Source organism: Heterodontus francisci, chromosome 12 (genome assembly GCF_036365525.1).
Source record: "Heterodontus francisci isolate sHetFra1 chromosome 12, sHetFra1.hap1, whole genome shotgun sequence".
Taxonomy (NCBI): domain Eukaryota; kingdom Metazoa; phylum Chordata; class Chondrichthyes; order Heterodontiformes; family Heterodontidae; genus Heterodontus; species Heterodontus francisci.
The window spans coordinates 15852936-15875049 of record NC_090382.1 but is presented as its reverse complement, the minus strand read 5'-3'; the positions used below and the strand labels follow the sequence as shown (position 1 = coordinate 15875049).

At 43.0% G+C, this 22114-nt stretch overlaps 1 protein-coding gene across 8 annotated transcripts in view; it reads right to left on the bottom strand.

The window, feature by feature from the left end:
* The window catches only part of LOC137375763 (ran-binding protein 17-like), a 1067965-nt gene that overhangs the window by 628258 nt on the left and 417593 nt on the right, over positions 1 to 22114 (bottom strand). The window lies entirely within an intron of this gene.

Here is a 22114-nt window from a genome sequence, read left to right as displayed (position 1 = left end):
TCTCCGTTGTTACTTACAACTTTGAACGAAACCTGCAGGATATCTCTCAATAGAGAATGAATCAGCGACACAGTGGGTAAATGTAATGCTTACTGTGGAGCTGAGTTAGCTGATCTCAGCCGTGGCACTAATTGGGGTACTACAACTGACCTTAGCTTCTATTAGCTCAGGAAAGGACAAAAAACAATCAGCTCTCTTCTGATCGCTATACAGTGTGTCCTGCTGGAAGTGTGCACACATGGTGAGGGCAGGACTGGGATCAACTGCAATATCCACCACAATACAACAGTGTGACACTCAATAAATGGTCAGTGGGGTGAGGTGAGGGAGAAGTTGCCAGCTCTGTACCCCAGTATGAGTCAATGTTTTCAGGAGAGCAGGAAAAAGTAGGCAGGAAAAGTAAGAAGAAATTAATCAGTGACAGCACTGTTATTCAACCTGCCTTTGGCATTCCATCATGGGTGTGATGACATAACCTTAAGAGTCATAGAGTTATACAGCACAGAAACAGGCCTTCAGCCCATCCTGTCTGTGCTGGCCATCAAGCACCTATAGGTACTACAGAGGCTTCAACAGCACCGCCCAAACCCACAAACTCCACTGCCTAAAAGGATGAGAGCAGCAAGTGCATGGGAACACCATCAGCTCTAAACTCTCTTCCAAGTAACACACCATCCCGAATTGGCCATATATTGTCATTCATCCATCGGCACTGGGTCGAAATCCTGGAACTCCCACCTAACAGCAATGTGGAAGTACCTTCACCAAACGGACTGCAGTGGTTCAAGAAGGTGGCTCACCAGGGCAACTGGGGATGCGCAATAATTGCCAATGACTTCCATTTCCCCAGAATTAATCAAACAAATGCATGCCTGACATTTGCAGTGGCTTCTGACCACCTTCAAACTGGTCTGAAGTTATATGTAAGAAATGTTTCTGTCTCCTTAATATAAAGCTCATAAAATAATGCATCCTGCACACCACTGCATTCGCATTTACCACATCAGTAACAAACTGCATTCACATGGCTCCAATTTTGCAATGTACAAATTGTCTCACTAAAGTGTTGGGCTTACACTGATGTCCTCAATCCTGCTCTTGTAATACAGCATTACATATTCTATTGCATAGAACTGTCAGCATAGTAACAGGCTATTCAGTGCCGTTGTGCATACTCATTTGCTTTTTCTCACCCTGTTGTCGTATTTTTCTGTTCCCTTCTCCTTCATGCATGCAAGCAGCCTCACCTTAAATGTGTCAGCTCCATCTGCTTCAACCGCTCCATGTGACAGCATATAAACCAATCTCATCAAGTTACCACAGTTTTGTAATGTGTTATAATATGTTGTTTTTCTTTGGATAAATTCTAGCCTCCAGTTTTCTCCCTTTTGCTCTCAAAAACTCCTGTTTATGGATCGTCAATTTTATCTCCTACACTGTCCTTATCTTCTTGTATAACACACGATGATGGCAATTCATAAAAGAGTGATTTCAATTCTGTTGATGCCTCCTACTTCCACAAACTATCATAGAAATCATGGAATAGTTACAGCACAGGAGGCAGTTATTTGTCCCGTCGTGTTCATGCTGGCTCTCTACAAGAGCAACCATCTAATCCAACTCCCCCGTCTTTTCCCCGAACTCTTGCAATTTTTTTCTCTTCAGATAATTACCCAATTCTATTTTGGAAGGCTTGATTTAGTCTGCCTTCACCACACTCTCAGGCAGTGCATTCCTGATTCTAACCACTGGATAAGAAGGTTTTTCTGCATATCGCCGCCGTTGCTTCTTTTGCCAACCACTTTAAATTGGTTACTGATTGAAAATATATAGATCAGAAAAACATAGATTATTACAGTCTGAGGATGGTATTCATCATCATCTGTTAAATGGCTGCATTGGCCACATAACACATGTTGCAAGTGTTAGGTCGGCTCAGTTTGTAACACTATTGCCTCTGAGCCAGAGAGTTAAAGCCCTACTGTAAACCGTGAATGCATACCCAGGCTGCCAATTTAGATCCATGGGCACCTGCAGCCTTCCACTTTGATTATGTAGCTTTGTCACAGGTGAGTATGGAACTTGAGGGTCTGGTGGTTTCCTGCGTCGCTGCAAAGCAGAAAGAACTTTGCAGTATGCAAAATTGCCAGTACAATAGCAGTTTTACTTCCATGGTCAGTCACCTTTGTTGAGAATGGCAACCCCATCTCTAAAACAGAGACATGGCCATAACTTGCTCATCATTTAGTGTCCAGTGTTTAAGCATTCGCACCATTGGTCCAGTCTAATATCCTGCAATTTTGTTTAAAAAAAAATTGAAAATATGCTTCTGATCCGTCAAAGACCCTAAACATTGATGTTATGCTTTTAACTATCAAGGGTCCACGCTCGAGAATATCCTCTCCACAGCCCACCATCTCTCCTACGTTTGTTTTTATTTGTTCTTGGAATGTGAGCATCACTGATAAAGCCAGCATTTATTGCCCATCCCTAATTGACCTTGAGAAGGTGATGGTGAGCCACCTTCTTGAACGACTGCAGCCCTTGGGGTGTAGGCACACCCACAGTGCTGTTAGGGAATTAGGGAGGAAGTCCCAGGATTTTGACCCAGCAACAGTAAAGGAACGGTGATATATTTCCAAATCAGGATGATGTGTGATTTGGAGGGGAACTTGCAGATGGTGGGTACCCATGTACATGCTGCCCTTGTTCTTCTAAATGACAGAGGTCATGTGTTTGGGAGGTGCTGTTGAAGGAGGCTTGGCAAATTGCTGCAGTGCATCTTTTGGATGGTACATTGTGTGCCGGTGGTAGAGGGAGTGAATGTTTAAGGTGGTGGATTTAATGCCAATCAAGCAGGCTGCTTTGTCCTGGATGGTGTTGAGCTTTTTGAGTATTTTTGGAGTTGCACCCTTCCGAGCAAGTGGAGAGTATTCCATCACACTTGTGCCTTGCAGATGGTGGAAAGGGTTTGGGGAATCAGGAGGTGGGTGACTTGCTGAAGAATTCACAGTCTGTGACCTGCTCTTGTAGCCACAGTATTTATATGGCTGGTCCGGTTAAGTTTCTGGTCAATGGTAACTCCCAGGATGTTGATGGTGGGGGATTCAGCGACGGTAATACCGTTGAATTTCAATGGAAGATGGTTAGATTCTCTCTTGTTGGAGATGGTCTTTGACTGGCACTCATGTGGCACAAATATTACTTGCCACTTATCAGCCAAAGCTGAATGCTGTCCAGGTCTCACTGCATGCAGGCATGGACTGCTTCATTATCTGAGAAATTACAAATGGAACTGAACACTGTGCAATCAACAGTGAACATCCCCACTTCTGTCATTATGATGGAGGGAAGGTCATTGATGAAGCAGCTGAAGGTGGCTCCTTGATGTCACACTCAGCGAAATGCTGCCTTGAGGTCAAGGGCAATCACTCTCATCTCACCTTTGGAATTCAGCTGTTCGATCCATGTTTGGACTAATGTTGTAATGAGGTCTGGAGCCAAGTGGGCCTGGAGGAACTCAGAATCATAGAAAGATTATGGCACAGAAAGAGGTTACTTGGCTCATCGTGTCTGTGCCAGACAAAAAAATTTCCACCCATTCTAATCCCACCTTCCAGCATTTGGTCTGTAGCCCTACAGATTACAGCACTTGAGGTGCATATCCAGACTTCTTTTGAAGGAGTTGAGGGTTTCTGCTTCAACGACCCTTTCAGGCAATGGGTTCCAAACTCCCACCACCCTCAGGCTGAAAAAACCTCACCTCATCTCCCCTCTAAGCCTTCTACCAATCACTTTAAATCTATGCCCCTAGTCACTGACCTCTCTGCTAAGGTAAATAGGCCCTTCACATCACCTCTATCCAGGTCCCTCAAAATTTTGTACATCTCTATCAAATCTCCCTTCAGCCTTTTTGTTCCAAGGAGAACAACCCCAGCCTAACCAATCTTTCCTCACAGCTGCATTTTTCCAGTCCTGGAAACATCCTCGTAAATCTCCTCTGTACCCTCTCTAGTGCAATTACATCCTTTCTGTCATGAGGTGACCAGAACTGCACACAGTACTCAAGTTGTGGGCTAACCAATGATGTATGCAGTTCCAGCATAACCTCTCTGCTCTTATATTCTATACTTCGGCTAATAAAGGAAAGGGTTCCATATGCCTTCTTAATCACCTTATCGACCTGTCTGATCTGCGGACATTCACCCCAAGGTCCCTCACTTCCTCAACACCTCACAGTATTTTCCCATTAATCTTGTATTCCTTTTCCTTGTTTGACCTCCCCAAATGCATCATCTCACACTTCTCCAGGTTGAATTCTATTTGCCACTTGTCTGCCCATCTGACCAGACCATCTTCCTGCAGCCTACAGCTATCCTCCTCATGATCTACCACACGGCCAATCTTTATGTCGTCTGCAAACATCTTGATCATGCCTCCTAGATTTACATCCAAATCGTTAATATACACCACAAAAAGCAGGGGACCCAGTACTGAGCTCTGCGGAATGCCACTGGAAACAGCCCTCCAGTCGCTAAAACACCCATCAACAATTACCCTTTGATTTTGCCAGTGAGCCAATTTTGTATCCACCTTGCTGCATTTTCCTCAATCCCATTTTTTGAAACCAGTCTGCCATGTGGGACCTTGTCAAAAGCCTTGCTAAAATCCATGCAGACCACATCAGCTGCACTACCCTCATCTATCGTCCTTGTTACTTCTTCAAAAAATTCGATCAAGTTGGTTCGACAAAATCTTCCCTTGACAAACCCGTGCTGACTATCCTTAATTAATCTGTGCCTTTCTAAGTGACAGTTTATCCTGTCTCTCAGAATAGATACTCAAACTGAGCATCACTGAGCAGGTTATTGCTGAGACAGTACTGCACGATAGCGCTGTTGACTGACACTTTCTGTCACTTTGCTGATAACTGTAAATAGATTGATGGGGGCGGTAATTGGCTGGATTGGATTTGTACAGCTTTTTGTGGATAGGATATATATATAACCTGTGCAATTTTCCATTTTGTCGGATAGATTCCAGTATTATAGATGTACAGAACAGCTTGGCTTGGAGCACGACGAGTATTGGAGCATAAGTTTTCAGTACTACAGTCAGGATTTATCAGGGCCTATAGCCTTTGCTATATCCAGTGTCTTTAGCTATGTCCTGATATTACGTGAAGTGAATCGAATTGGCTGAAGACTGCTACAAGAGCAAAATACTGTGGATGCTAGAAAACTGAAACAAAAACAGAAAATGCTGGAAATACTCAGCAGGTCTGGGTGCATCGGCCTTTTCTTTTGCACTGACATGCTGGGCTCTGTCATCATTCAGGATTGACATGTTTGTGGAGCCTCCTCCTCTGGTTAGTTGTTTAATTGTCCACCACCATTCACAACACGATATGGCAGGACTGCAGAGCATTGATCTGATCCATTGGTTGTGGAATCACGTAGCTCATTCTATAGAATGCTGCTTCCACTGTTTAGCATGTTTATAGTCCTGTGTTGTAGCTTCACCATTTTTAGGTATGCTCTCTCACACTCCTCATTGAACCAGGGTCGGTTGATTGGCTTGATGGTAATAGTAGAATGAGGTTAAAGACCGTGTTGAATATAATTCTGCTTCTGCTGATGACCCACAGCACCTCATGGATGCGCAGTTTGAGCTGGTAAATCTGATCTGAATCTATACCATTTAGCACAGTGGTGGTGCTACAAAACACCCTCTCCTACTTTAAGACTTCCCTTAAAACCACCTCCTTAATCCAGTTTTTGGTCTCACCTTCTGTAGCTCATCATTCATTTTTTTCCTTACACCTTTATGAGTGCCTTCGCATATTTATTCTATCTTATCTTCCCTATATAAAAGCAAGTTCCTGTTGAGCTGGTTCCAGTTCCAGACTGAGGGGGACAAAAATTCTTCCTTGAGGGAGTCACACTCCAGTTCCCTCAGGCGTCAGGCCGAGCCCAAACTCTGACTTAAGGCTGAATTTACCCTTTAACTGGAACAACAGTTCAACTTTGCTCTCCAGGGAGACTCACTGGGCCTTGATTCTTGATTTAAGCTCCATTTAGACAAAAACTGCTTTTCACCTGGGGCAGTATAATGCATCCTCAGTAACTGCAGATTTTGTTTAGCCCTGTTATTTGTACACATTAGGTTTTTCTATTTTAAAATCAACTGCATCTATTTTCTGTGTGTTGCACCAAAAGCATGACATCATTATTAACAGACGTTCAGTAGTTATTTGGTTATGCAGCTCTTCAGCAAGATGCAATATGAATATTAATGTATCCCAAAGGATTAATCTCACATTGGATGCCATTGTCTCCCTATAGATGGAATTGATCAATTTCCTTAATATGCAGTAATCATAAACTCTGTGCTGGCATTTTAAGCGTTTTGATTTTTATTGCGCTGAATACAATGCAATAAAAACAACAGGTTGAATTCTCACCTTTACCACTGAGCGGAAAAGGGGTGATTGTGGATGAGTCACCAGATTTACATCCCACCCTTTCCTGGGCATTGTAACCTTTACTATGATGTAGTTTCAAAGGCACCAGCAGCCCTCTGTTTTTTTGTCTAAGTGGCCAATGTCACCAGGCAACAACATTAGGATGCCTTTCCTCAAAGCCTCTCCACCACCTACAAGGCACAAGTCAGGAGTGTGATGGAATACTCTCCACTTGCCTGGATGGATCCAGCTTCAACAATACTCAAGAAGCTCAACACTATCCAGGACAAAGAGTCCACTGGATCGGCACCCCATCCACTACCTTAAATGTTCACTCCCTCCACCATCATGGCTGAACCTTTTGCCATCTACAGGATGCACTGCAGCAACTTGCCAAGGCTTCTTTGAGGGCACCTCCGACAGCCGCGACCGCCACCATCTAGAAGGACAAAGCATCATCACCTCCAAGTTCTCCTCCAAGTTACATACCATCCTGATTTGGAAATATGTCGCCATTCCTTCAACATCACTGTGTTGAAATTCATGAACTTCCCCCCTACCTAACAGCATTGTGGGAATGCATTCACTCCAGGACTGCAGTAGTTCAACAAGGAGCTCACCACCACCACCTCCTCAAGGGCATTTAGGAGTGGGCCATAAATGCCAGCTTGCTGGTGAAGCCCATATCCTCAGAATGAAAAAAAGCATGAGTCCAGCAGTCACACCAAGTCTATCAACACCCAGGTTTCAACACAAGTTCCTAGACCGGAACCAGGATCAGGCACCCTGGTTGATTCAATGCCCTCTGAACTCAGCAGGGCTGAGCGCAAATCAAACATCTTTACCTGTTGCCTGGCTGAGATCAAATAACTTATGGGATCCAAGGTGTACTAGCTAGATGGATAAAGAACTGGCTGGGTAACAGGAGACAGAGAGTAGCAGTGGAAGGGAGTTTCTCAAAATGGAGACGTGTGACCAGTGGTGTTCCACAGGGATCCGTGCTGAGACCACTGTTGTTTGTGATATACATAAATGATTTGGAGGAAAGTATAGGTGGTCTGATTAGCAAGTTTGCAGACGACACTAAGATTGGTGGAGTAGCAGATAGTGAAGGGGACTGTCAGAGAATACAGCAGAATATAGATAGATTGGAGAGTTGGGCAGAGAAATGGCAGATGGAGTTCAATCAGGGCAAATGCGAGGAGATGCATTTTGGAAGATCCAATTCAAGAGTGAACTATACAGTAAATGGAAAGGTCCTGGGGAAAATTGATGTACAGAGAGATTTGGGTGTTCAGGTCCATTGTTCCCTGAAGGTGGCAACGCAGGTCAACAGAGTGGTCAAGAAGGCATACGGCATGCTTTCCTTCATCGGACGGGGTATTGAGTACAAGAGTTGGCAGGTCATGTTACAGTTGTATAGGACTTTGGTTCGGCCACATTTGGAATACTGCGTGCAGTTCTGGTCGCCACATTACCAAAAGGATGTGGATGCTTTGGAGAGGGTGCAGAGGAGGTTCACTAGGATGTTGCCTGGTATGGAGGGCGCTAGCTATGAAGAGAGGTTGAGTAGATTAGGATTATTTTCATTAGAAAGACGGAGGTTGAGGGGAGACCTGATTGAGGTGTACAAAATCATGAGAGGTATAGACAGGGTGGATAGCAAGAAGCTTTTTCCCAGAGTGGGGGATTCAATTACAAGGGGACACGAGTTCAAAGTGAAAGGGGAAAAGTTAAGGGGGTTATGCGTGGAAAGTTCTTTACGCAGAGGGTGGTGGGTGCCTGGAACGCATTGCCAGCGGAGGTGGTAGACGCGGGCACGATAGCATCTTTTAAGATGTATCTAGACAGATACATGAATGGGCAGGAAGTAAAGAGATACAGACCCTTAGAAAATAGGCGACAGGTTTACATAGAGGATTTGGATCGGCGTAGGCTTGGAGGGCCGAAGGGCCTGTTCCTGTGCTGTAATTTTCTTTGTTCTTTGTTCAATACTGACCAGGCATCCAACCTGGGACATTGTGTTCTGTGTGGCCCCTTTATCCAATAGGCTTTTGAATGTGCTGCACACAGAACCTCTAAACTTGGATTACAATAGGCAGTTGATCGAAATACTGACAGATATTTAATAAACGGATAGCTCATGTAGGAATTCTCAGATATAATTAACACACTGTACATTTTAAGTAACTGCATGCTCATCTGTGAATCTCATGGACCAAACCTGACAGGTGAACATAAATGAAAACATGAAGTTCACTAAATAGCAAACTGAAAAGGGAAATATAGGTGACAATGTTAGTTTAGCAGCACCTGTAACTACACTCTGATGCCAGTCCAATTTATAATGGCTCTATACTGAAGGTTACAAAATAGTATCCAGTTCATATTTTTATCCAACCATTTTTCCTATATTACTTTTTGTAGGAAATCGTATCTTTTCTTTTCTACTTTATAATCTTCCCAATTAGCAGTCATTGGTTGAAATTGTGGGCAAGGGACTGCTTTCATGGCTTCCCACAAATACATTTCAAGGGAACCAACAGGATTGGCCAATGAATGACTTCCAATCCAACTTTTCCTTTTCCCTAGGTGTCTGTCTGCCCGCTGTCCCAACAACACAGCTGAAAGGGGAAATCACCTATGCAACTGATATACATTTGAACCTGCTGTTACTGTCTGCTTAGGGGCTGCTTGCCTGTAATTCATAGGTGGTTGCTAAAGTCATAAAGTTAGACTGGAGGTGACTGATGTGCACTTCAAAGGCAACCGCGTTGTCATTCCTTTAGCACTGCCGTAATCATAATTATCCATTAACCAGATGGACAGATTCTGAAACTTCAATCAACTATGACTGTGCCAAAGGACATCCAATTAAATAGGACAACTGTGGGCACGTCAAAACATGCCCAAATGGGACAGGTCAAACACCCAATCAAATGGACCAATTGTGGGGAAGTCAAATACTCTTACCCAATCAAAATGTGTAGAAAAATATAAACATAAAAACACGTTGAGCATTTTTAATGCCCATTTTCACCCCACTGCCAGCTCCAAATAGCTGGAATTGCTAAGCAAGATGCAACTGGCTACATTAAGTGGCCATATAGAAAAGAAAAAAGATGTAAGGGGATTTTTTTTTAGTCATCCGTGGGATGTGAGCATAACTGGCAAGATCAGCATTTACTGTCCATCCCTAATGGTCCCTGAACTTCTTGAACTGCTGCAGTCCATCTGGTGTAGGTGCACCAACAGAGCTGTTAGGGAGGAAGTTCCAGGATTTTTACCCAGTGACAGTGAAGGAATGGCGATATAGCTCTAAGTCAGAAAGGAGTGCAACTTGGAGGGGAACTTGCAGGTGGTAGTGTTCCCATGCATCTGCTGCCCTTGTTCTTCTGGGTAGCATAGGTTGCGGGTTTAGATGGTGCTGTCGAAAGAGTTTTGGCAAGTTTTTTTTTAATTTGTTTGTGGGATGTGGGCATCGTTGACTAGGCAGGCATTTGTTGCCCATCCCGAACTGCCCTTGAACTTTTTACAATTCAGAGGACATTTAAGAGTCAACCACATTGCTGTGGGTCTGGAGTCACCTGTAGGCCAGACCAGGTAAGGACAGCAGATTATTTTCTTCCCTGAAGTACATTAATGAACCAGATGTTTTTTTTTACAACAATCAACAATGGTTTCATAGTCACCATTAGGCTAGCTTTTTAAAAAAATTCCAGATTTATTAATTGAATTCAAATTTCACCATCTGCCATGGTGGGATTTGAACCCATGTCCCCAGAGCATTAGCCTGGGCTCTGAATTACTGGTCCAGTGACATTACCACTACACCACCCCCTATCCGATAGAGGTGCATCAAAGTGATGGAAGAGGTCATCGACAGCGTGATCAAGCAGTACTTGCTCAGCAATAACCTACTCACGGACACTCAGTTTGAGTTCCTCCAGGGCCACTCAGCTCCTGATCTCATTACAGCCTTTGTTCAAACATGTACAAAAGAGTTGAACTCAAGAGGTGAGGTGAGAGTGACTGCCCTTGGTATTAAGGCAGCATTTGACAGAGTATGGCATCAGCGAGCCCTAGCAAAACTGGAATCAATGGGAAGCAGTGGTAACTCTCTGCTGGTTGGAGTCATACCCAGCACAAAGGAAGATGGTTGTGGTTGTTGGAGGTCAATCCTCAGTCCCAGGACATCACTGCAGGAGTTCTTCAGAGTAGTGTCCTAGGCCCAACCATCTTCAGCTGCTTCATCAATGACTTTCCCTCCATCATAAGTGTCAAAAGTGGAGATGTTTGCTGTTGATTGCACAATGTTCAGCACCATTCGTGACTCCTCATATACTGATGCAACTCATGTCCATATGCAGCAAGACTGGGACAACATCCAGGCTTGGGCTGATAAGTGGCAAGTAACATTCGTGCCACACAAGTGCCAGACAATGACCATATCAAACAAGAGAGAATCTAACCATCTCCCCTTGATGTTCAATGGCATTACCATCACTGAATCCCCCACCATCAACATCCTGGGGGTTGCCATTGACCAGAAACTGAACTGGACCAGCCACATAAATACTGTGGCTACGCGAGCAGGTCAGAGGCTGGGAATTGTAACTCACCGCCTGTCCCCGCAATGCCTCTCCACCATCTACAAGACACAAGTCAGGAGTGTGATGGAATACTCTCCACTTGCCTGAATGGGTGCAGCTCCAACAACACTGAAGAAGCTCGACACCATCCAAGACAATGCAGCCCACTTGACTGGTACCCCATCCACCACCTTCAATATTCATTCCCTTCACCACCGACACACAGTGGCAGCAGTGTGTACCTTCTACAAGATGCACAGTAGCAACTCACCAAGGCTCCTTTGACAGCACCTCCCAAACCTGCAACCTCCACCACCTAGAACACCACCAAGTTCCCCTCCAAACCACACACCATCCTGAGTTGGAACTATACCACCGTTCCTTCACTGTCAATGGATCAAAATCCTGGCACTCCTTTCCTAACAGCATCGTTGATGTACCTGCGTCCCAGGGACTACAGCAATTCAAGAAGGCAGCTCACCACTACCTCCTCTATGGCAATTAGGGATGGGAAAAAATGCTAGCCAGCGACACCCACATCCCATGAACGAATCAAAAAAAATTATAGAGTAATTTTAACTCCCAAAAATTGTTGGGTTGAGGTCAGGTGAGATGGAAAAATTTCAAAAATCTCAAATCTGACCACAACCCATATACCCGGGCTCAACCGAGGCGACACAGTGGATGGGCAGCCGACTCGCTCCCAGAAAGAAGGTTGGCCATTTAAATACTATGAAGGTAATAAGGTTGACAGCCTCACATTTAACCTGGAGTACAGGTTTAAACCCTGGCTAGCTAGGTTTCCCAGGTCTCTGGAAAGCTTCAGGGGAAAGGTAGGTGCCCTTACCTTACTGCTTGTGGTCCACATAGTGTCCGTATTGCTTCCCTAGCCTCTTCTCCCTATACCCAACGGCCCTCTGCACCGACATCAGACTCCTGCCCCAACTGCCAATTGCTACCCTCCTCTCCCTGGCCTCCTCTTGAGCCATGATTGCCCCTGCCAACCCTCCCACCCCACTCTCCCAATCCCTGGTCAGCTCCCCCCCTCAACCCTGCAAATTATGTCCCCCATCACGTGCCCTTAAAAGGTTGTGGCCCAATTTCTAGGTCTGTAAGTACAGGTTCAACTGTCCCAGAGAACGTAGCGCCGGAGCAGCAAGTTCATTTGACATTCAATCTCCCTTCACTCCTTGTAGGAGAAGTACTGTTCCTTCCCCTGACAATAGGCTAATCATTTTAAACTTAAAATACTATCAAACACCAGTAGCTTAAGCAGCTATTGATGTACCAGCTGATTAATATTTGTTTAATTGACTAATCGAGTGTCCCACATTTAATTAGCAGTCCAGTGCCCAAATTGTGTTCCCATGTATAAAGATATTCAACATAACAGCAGCAGTGTTTTGAAAAATAAAAAGTCTGTTGTACTAAACTGGGAAGATCTAGTTTTAAAAAAATTGGTGGCTGTTGTTCGTCACGTCACTATGTTTTTTTTTATCTTCACAAGATACAGTAATTCTTCATTACTGAGCTTCAAGAGAAGCTCATCTATTCCATTGTATATAACACAGTGATCTTGTGTCTATTTAGTCCCAGAGCAAGCAGCAAATTGAGAACACAGACAATAAAGTCTCAATCACAGTAATGATGTATGATGGGTTGTAATTTCTGTGTGCTAATGGGTTGCAAACAGTATTACAGCGATGATGGGAATATCATTGATTCATTATGCCTGCAATAAAATCAAAATGACTCAACATACAGATTGCCAACCATTCGCATACCACTCATAAATCTCCATAAGAAAAAGACCCTCTCCATACAAGGTACAAAACAGCAAGCTCATAAGAGTTTTAAAAGAACTTTCACAATAACTTTCAACCATTTGGGCTAATATAAAGATTAAAAAAAACAGTCGGCAACAACTAATACTAGCTCTGCTTAGCAAAGAAACAAATCGATTTTTATCTGCTCCAAGCAATCAATTACTCCCTGTCCTCTTTATACTAAAATGCAATAAAAACTAAATTGTGCCATTCTGAAAATAAATGCAAAGAGGGTCTCAAACTGTTATTCGACTCCATGGATTATTCATATCATCCCATTCGGATTAGCCATTTCCATTAAGAGTACATTTGCCATGAGCATTTAATGGACATCTAAGAGGGAATTCATTAAAGCAGGAGCTATTATCAGCACTTATGGGCCTCAAACTGCTTTCACATTTACCTTTTAACAGCCCACTATTATAAAAGTGATGTATGGTGCTCATCCTCCATCAGCATTTTTGTAGAGGTCTGTAAGAAAAGATATAATCCTGGGAGCTATCTCTTTCAGCACAGAACTTAATCAAAAATCCTTGGTATATATTTTAAGTGAGGTTGAGTAACCTATTTTCAACAACCTGCATTTTTTTTAAAAAAAGCAAGACCATTAGTCCTCTCCAAACACTCGGGCAGTTTTTGTTTTACATGCGCGACATCAATTTACTTTTATAAGTTCACGTGAATTACAATGATTGGGAAAAATGACAGCTACTGTATAATACATTTGATGCAATTGTTTTCAATTATTCGGGTGAGTGGTTGTAAGGGTTTTAATTTACCCGACACTATTCACAGTCCTTAAAAGGAGCTGAATGACAGCAGAGCACACCCTTCACAATTTATATCAATATAGCTCTCCAAATATGCTGTTTTACACGCTCATTCTTTCCCCAGCACCACCTAATATGACTGCAACCTTACCTCCATCAGTCTAGAACACAAGAACACAAGAACACAAGAAATAGGAGCAGAAGTAGACGATATGGCCCATCGAGCCTGCTCCGCCATTCAATATGATCATGGCTGATCTGCTCACCATATCCCCTGATTCCTTGAAAGACCAAAAAACTATCTATCCCAGCCTTAAATGTATTCAATGATGGAGAATCCACAACCCTCTGGGGTAAAGAATTCCAAAGATTCACAACCCTTTGAGTGTAGTAATTTCTCCTCATCTCAGTCCTGAATGAGTGGCCCCTTATCCTCACACTGTGTCCCCGCGTCCTAGATTCCCCGACCAGCGGAAACAATCCTTCAGCTTCTACCCTAGCAAGCCCTTTCAGAATCTTGTACATCTCAATTAGATCGTCTCTCATTCTTCTAAACTCCGGAGAATATAGGCCCAATTTACTCAGCCTCTCATCATAGGACAACCCCTTCATCCCAGGGACCAACTTAGTAAATCTTCGCTGCACTGCCTCCAGTACAAGTATATCCTTTCTTAAATGTGGAAACCAAAACTGCACACAGTATTCCAGATGCAGTCTCACCAACGCCCTGTACAACTTGATTAAGACTTCTTTATTCCTGTACTCCAATCCCCTTGCAATAAAGGCCAACATGCCATTTGCCTTCCTAATAACCTGCTGCACCTGCATGTTAACTTTGTGCGTTCCTTGTACGAGTCTTACCAGTTTCACAGCTTTTAAAAAATATTCTACTTTTCTAGTTTTATGAACAAAGTGAACAACTTCACACTTCCCTACATTATACTCCATTTACCATCTTGTTGACCACTTACTTAACCTGTCAATATCTTTTTGCAGCCTCTCTATGCCCTCCCCGCAGCTTACCTGTCCACCGAGCTTTGCATCATCAGCAACTTAGATACATTACTCTCTGTCTCTTCATCCAAGTCATTAATATAGAGTGTAAATAGCTGAGGTCCCAGCACTGATCCTTGCAGCTCCCCACTATTCACTGCCTGCCAACTTGAAAATACCCCAATTATGCCCATTCTCTGCTTCCTGTCTGTTAACCAATCCTCTATTCATGCTAATATATTACCCCCAACACCATGAGCCCTTATCTTGCCTATTAATTTTTTATGTGGCACCTTAGTGAATGCCTTTTGGAAATCCAGGTATACCACATCTACTGTTACCCCTTTATCTACCATACTGGTTACATCCTCAAAAAATTCCAATAAATTTGTCAAACAAGATCTCCCTTTAGTTATACCATGCTGACTTGTTCAAATCATACTGCTTTTCTAAGTGCATTGTTAAGACTTCTTTAATAATAATTTCCAGCGTCATCCCAATGACTGATGTTCGGCTCACTGGCCTGTAGTTCCCCATTTTCTCTCTATTTCCTTTCTTGAAACATTTGCCAACTTCCAATCTGACAGGACCATTCCTGAATCGAAGGAATTCTGGAAAAGCATAGCCAGCACATCCACTATCTCTGCAGCTATCTCTTTTAGAACCCTAGGGTATAGGGCATCTGGTTCCAGGAATCTGTCAGATTTTAGTCCCTCAAGTTTCTCCAATATTTTTTCTCAGCTGATATCAATTTCCTTAATTTCCTCACTCTTTTTAGCCCCTAGATTACTGCCTATTTCTGGTATGGAACTACCCCCTTCCTTTCGCAGCCCACAGGCTTTTAATGTCAAATCGGCTGCATATTTCCTGATTTACCTCTCCTTTTCTACATTATGCGCCCACACCCTTCTGCCCCTGACTTGGTGGTGTCCTCTTCAATGGGCCTTGCCTCTTCACTTAGATTTCCTCATAACAAAGAAAGCACAAAGAATCAGAAATAAACACATTATCAAGTCACAAGATCTTCCTTATGCACTGGAATATTAGAAATACATTTTCCTGGAGATCACCACACTTTTTTTAATCTTGTTACGAAAGTGCTTCCATTTCTCATTGATTTTTTTTTGAAGACTTGCATTTTAAAACTGTAAAGGATTCCATAGATGCTGGATTCATGCTTATTTTTTTTTTAAAAAGAGGTCGTTGGAAAGTCTTTTGGACTTGGTTTGTAAACAACCCTTACTGGAGATCACCTGCTAAGATAAATAAATAACATTTACTGGAAGTCACCTGTCTTAAGATAAGTACCCAGCAGGGCCTTTTTGACCAGGGGAAGATGTTTACGGAGAGGTAACAGGGCAAGATTGATAGGGTTCAGTAGGCTTGACTCTTGAGATACTGTTTTTGGCTTCGCTTTGGACAGAGTTGGGGTATGAGCAGTGATTTGAAAGGAATTAAAAAATTCAACCTGCCAAGGGCAAAACCCCAGCTCAGGCTTTTCCATCTCTTTGAAAAGCCTGTCAGCTTTTCCATCCCTTTGATAAGCGAGTGTAAGAAATAGAGAAATTGATACTGCATTTGTCCTGAAAGGCCTGCCAGAAACACCTTATGCCGCATTTCTCCTGGAAAGCCTGCCAAACTGATCTTCAATGTTGCCTGAAAAGCACTGTTCTCGAAAGATCCCAGTGACAGCTGTCTCCAGCTATTTGGGATGCCAGGATAAAGGGACAACTGACATCTTTTCACATCTCTTTTACCTTCAATAATTAGCAAGTATTTAGCCAAAGTATTTTTTTTTTGTCTTTTTTTGTAACACAGCTCGAAAGAGAAAATCTCTTTATTTTTTGGTTAACCGGTGTGTGTATGTCTGTGTGAGAGGGGCTAAGGTAAAAAGGGAACTTCCATATTTCAATCTGTGTGTTAACGCTTTGCTTAACCCCCTGAGAGAGGGGAATATGCTACGAGACCTGGGTGTTCTCGTACACCAGTCGCTGAAGGTAAGCATGCAGGTACAACAGGCGGTAAAAAAGGCAAATGGTATGTTGGCCTTGATAGCGAGAGGATTCGAGTACAAGAGCAGGGATGTCTTGCTGCAATTATTCAGGGCCTTGGTGAGGCCACACCTGGAATACTGTGTGCAGTTTTGGTCTCCTTATCTGAGGAAGGATGTTCTTGCTATAGAGGGAGTGCAGCGAAGGTTTACCAGACTGATTCCTGGGATGGCGGGACTGACGTATGAAGAGAGATTGAGTCAGTTAGGATTATATTCGCTGGAGTTCAGAAGAGTGAGGGGGGGGGATCTCATAGAAACCTATAAAATTCTAACAGGACTTGACAGGGTAGATGCAGGAAGGATGTTCCCGATGGTGGGGGAGTCCAGAACCAGGGGTCATAGTCTAAGGATATGGGGTAAACCATTCAGGACTGAGATGAGGAGAAATTTATTCACCCAGAGAGTGGTGAACTTGTGGAATTCGCTACCAGAGAAAGCAGTTGCGGCCAAAGCTTTGTATGTTTTCAAGAAGGAGTTAGATATAGCTCTTGGATTTAAAGGGATCAAAGGATATAGGGCGAAAGTGGGAACAGGTTACTGAGTTGGATGATCAGCCATGATCATAATGAATGGAGGAGGAGGCTCGAAGGGTCGAATGGCCTACTCCTGCTCCTATTTTCTATGTTTCTATGTTTTGTTACTGGTTAAGTCTTGCTTTACAATAAACTGATAACTTTGTTGTTTATTAAAGAAACCTGGTTGGTATATTTTATTCTGGGATAAAGAGTAGAGAATATGATTGACTGCATCGGTAACTGGGAAAATATTTAAATATATGTTGTGACCTGTGGAGAAGTGGAACTAGAAAAGACAGTGCACTCGTCCCACCTCAGTCATAACATATAATTGGGGGCTCTGTGCGGGATACCCAAAGCCGAGCACGTGCAATTCTAAGTGGGGTAATAATAATTGAAAAGAGAAGAAAAAAAAACGTTTCTTGTGCAATAGAATAAAGTTTACATTACCAGAATGCATTTGTCAGTTGCTACAACCTTTCTGGAGGAGGACTTATCCCCGAGTGATTTGAGAAACTTAACCAAGGTTACACTAATAGCATTGGCAGCAAAACTGGGGGTAGAGTTAAAACCAGGAGCTAAGAAAGCAGACATGATCGAAGAAGTAGCACAGAATTTTCAATTGGAAGAAGAAAAAGGCGAACTAGATGGCAGTGCAGTTGAATTAACTAAAATTCAGTTGCAGATGAAGCAGCTTGAACTTGAAAGGGAAAAGCAGGAAAGAGAATTGACAATGAAAATAGTTGAACTATAATTTCACAGAGAAAGTTAAAGAGAAGGAAAGGAATTCTATTAAAAAGGATGGAACTAAGTCAAAAGATTGGCCTTGGCTCCAAGGAAAATTCTGTGGAGGGAAGATCTGACTCCAGCTCAGGACCCATCGGAGTGCTGTTTAATTTGTACAAGCCCTCCCGAAGTTTGAGGAAAGAGACACAGAGGCAATTTTTCATTTCTTTTGAAAAGATAGCCAAAACAGATTGTCATGGACAATTATTTTTCTCCTCGGATTAAAAACAGTGTGCGCCTTTAAGACTCTGTTAAAAACAGTGCACCTTCAAGGCAGAGAAAGCTCTGGAATTTCTGAGACAGTGTGCCACAGCTACATTTTAGTTGCCCTGTGCAACAGCCGGAGAGAGAGAGAAGTCACATAGTCATGTTTCCACTTGGCTGTATGTAAAGCAGACAGAAACCGGCTGAAACCAGTTAGTTTTGGCAGACTTTCCAGCGAAGCATACTGAAGAGAAAGGAGCTGTTTATTCTCTCTCAGCAGAAATTCTACAAGGAGCTAAAAGCTGAGTTAATTCCCCGAGTAAAGAAGAAAAGCCTTCTTTTTCAAGGAACCGTTTGTATTGCTGTGCTCATCATTCAAGGAACTGTTTAATGCCAACGGCAGCCGAAGAGTTGAATGCCCATCTACTGAAGGACTATTTTCATCAAATCCACGTGAAGAATTCAAGTAGCATTTGATTAGTTTCACACTAGAAGACCTCATCCATCAGGAACATAACCTACAAAGACTTGCTTATATACTTATTCTTAAGAAGCAGCTAATTTTTAAAAACTCCACTTTTAAAACTGGTTAACTACTGTTATTTTTGAGTGTATGTGTGTGAATGGGGAGTTAGATTAAAATAAGAAGTTATAAGGTCTTTAGACATAGGTTTAAGATATAGTTTTTTAATATATAGTTAATTTGTTGTTGGGTAAAGATACCTGGTTTGGTCAGTTTTATTCCAGGTGTTACTGGAGTGTTTAATTTGGCTGTTTTCCAATTGGGTGTGAAAGCTTAATAATGTGCTGTGACGCGTGGAATGATGGGACTGAATTGACAGTGCATTGCTCCCGCCGCCGTCGTAACAAAATGAAGTGGCTGAAGGAAAGCTGGATACTGCTTATGCAAAGCAAATTTATGGGCAAAGCTCATGAAGTTAATGTTATGCTTTCTGAGGAGGCTTCTGCGGATGATGAGATGGCAAAAAGGCTATTCTCACTGCTTTTGAGTTGCTCCCTGAAGCTTACCGACAGAAATTTCGGAACCTCCGGAGACAGCCTGGGCAGACTTACATAGAATTTGAGAGGGTAAAGCAAATTAATTTTGATCGCTGGATGCGGGCACTAAAGGTAGAGGCCACGCATGAGAACCTTAGGGAACTAATTCTCCCGGAAGAATTTAAATATTCACCCCCTCCGATAATAATAACCCATGTAGAGAACCAGAAGGTTTCAACAGCCAAACAGGGAGCAGAAATTTCTGATGCTTACGAGCTTCTTTATAAGCCCAAACCCTTTGTCAGTCACCCCACAAACCCGAGAAAGATAGAAGGTGCAAGGGTGAAAGGAAGGCAAGTAGCCGGGGACAAGAAGGGATAGCTGGGAACTCCTCCTCAGGCCAGAAAGAAAGATGCTGAGGGTGGAAATTAGGTCTGCAAGTCTAAGTGTTAGCATTGTCACAAGGTGGGACATCTTCGGGCAAAATTCTGGAAGTTGCGGGGTAAACCCATAGGACTTATTGGGCTACACAAGGTCAATGTAGAGAAAGGGACCATGACTAAGAGTACGACAAATCAGGCTGTAGCTCTGACTGCAGCTTTAAGCCCAAGCAAAAAAAACGCAGTGAGTGTGGAGGACGTGATCAAGATACCTGAGAGTTATAGGGAATTCTTGTCAAAAGGAAAAGTAACTCCTTATCCATCAAGTGAGGCAGGTAAACCTGTAGTTATACTTAGGGATACAGAAGCCACCTAAACTCTTCTGCTGGGAAAAGGCATAACTTTTCCAGCAGAAAGCACACTGAATGCCAAGGTTTTAGTGAAAGGTATTAGCGGGGAGTATATGCCCGTACCTTTGTATTGGGTACACGTAGAGTGTGACCTGATGTCTGCAACGGTAACTGTAGGAATTGCCTATAGTTTGCCAGTAGACGGAGTTGACCAATCCTGGGAATGATTTGGCCGGAGTGAAGGTAGCAGCTTCTCCAGTAGTCATGAAAAGATCAGTAAAGTCAAAGAGACAGAGCAGTTGCAGGAAAAGGTTCCAGGAATATTTCCTTCATGTGTAGTAACACGAGCAATGGCTAGACAAATTCCATTGTTGGAGCTAAAATTGGCACCACAGACAGATAGCCAAATATCTGAAACTTTCTTTGGGAATTTGAATAATCTGAAGGAAATGTTCAATAAATCTTCTCTGATCAAGGCCCAGCAAGCTGATAAAGTGGCACAATCGGCTCTAACAGAAGCTGAGGCAAAGGGAGTTCCAGAATGCTATGATATTAAAAATGGGATTCTGATGAGGAAGTGGAGACCTCCTCACTGACCTGCAGATGAAGAATGCACGGTTGTCCTAGTGGTACAGCCAAAGTATCGCTGGGAAATATTAAGGATAGCACATGAAATTCCCATAGCGTGACATGTGCGGATCCGGAAGACCCAAGTCACAGATAAGTCCACATTTTTACTGGCCAGGTCTTTCCAAGGACGTGATGCAATTTTGTAAAACGTGCCACATGTGACAGATTGTGGAAAAACCGCAACCTACTAATTCCCATACCAGCTTTTGGGGAACCATTTAGTTGGGTGTTGGTAGACTGTATGGGACCTTTACTGAAAACAAAAGTAGGACACGAATATATACTCACTATCATGGATATGGCTACACGGTTCCCAGAGGGCATTCCCTTGAGAACAATTTCTGCTAAGGTCGTGGTAGAGAAGTTAACCCAGTTCTTCACGCGATATGGAGATTCAGTCGAATCAAAATTCTAATTTTATGTCTAAAATCTTTCAGCGGGTTATGGGTAATTTGGGTATAACACAGTTAAGATCTTCACCGTACCACCCACAGACACAAGATGGTTTAGAAAGGTACCATCAGACCCTCAAAACGATCATCAGGACATACTGCCATGAATATCCCCATGATAGGGATAAAGGGCTAGAATTTCTTTTGTTTGCCACTAGGGGTTCACCTACTGAGTCTACCAGTTTTAGTCCTTCTGAATTAGTTTGTGGACATTAGATAATAGATCCTCTAAAACTAATTAAGGAGCGGTTTTTAGAACAGACGGACAAATCCTCTGTGTTAGATTACGTATAGTGCTCACGAGAGCCTGCAAAGTGGCTCAGGAACACCTGAAAGTTTCCCGAATAACCATGAACAAATGGGCAGACAAGCATGCCAAGACCCGAACATTTTAACCAGGGGATGAGGTGTTAGTACTACTGCCTTTACAGGGTGAACCACTGAAAGCACGGTTCAGTGGTCCATATAAAGTGCTCAAAAGAATTGGTAAAGTAAATCATTTGACTGACAGCCCAGATCGCTGGCTGTGTCATATCAATATGTTGAAACAATATCATTGCCGGGAGGAGGGTAAGCAAGCACAGGTAGTTCAGGTATTAGGGACAGTGAAGGAGAAAAGGGATAGTGAGGCAGAAGGAGGCCCAGACAATTCTCAAATTGAACCTGCTACTATCTGATTAGCTAATACTGAATTGGTAGGGAGATTGGACACTATGCTTTCATATTTAGATGTAGAACAACGAGAAGACCCAACAAGACTACTCACAGCATTTAAAAGTGTCTGTAGGGACAAGCCAGAATGTACAATCTTAGCCAGATATGTTGTGGATGCAGGGGAATCTTTCCTATAAAATATCATCCTTATCACTTAAGTCCAGAGAAACGGGCCCAGGTAAAAGCAGAAATCCAATACATGTTGGAAAACCATTTAATTGAACCCAGCCAAAGTAGCTGGAGTTACCCAGTAGTGTTAGTGGCTCAACCTGACGGTTGAACTAGATTCTTCGTAGACGACAGAAAGGCTAATGCAGTAACACCAGCAGACTCCTACCCAATTCCTCGCTTGGAAGACTGTATTGATAGAGTGGGCAGTACATTTCT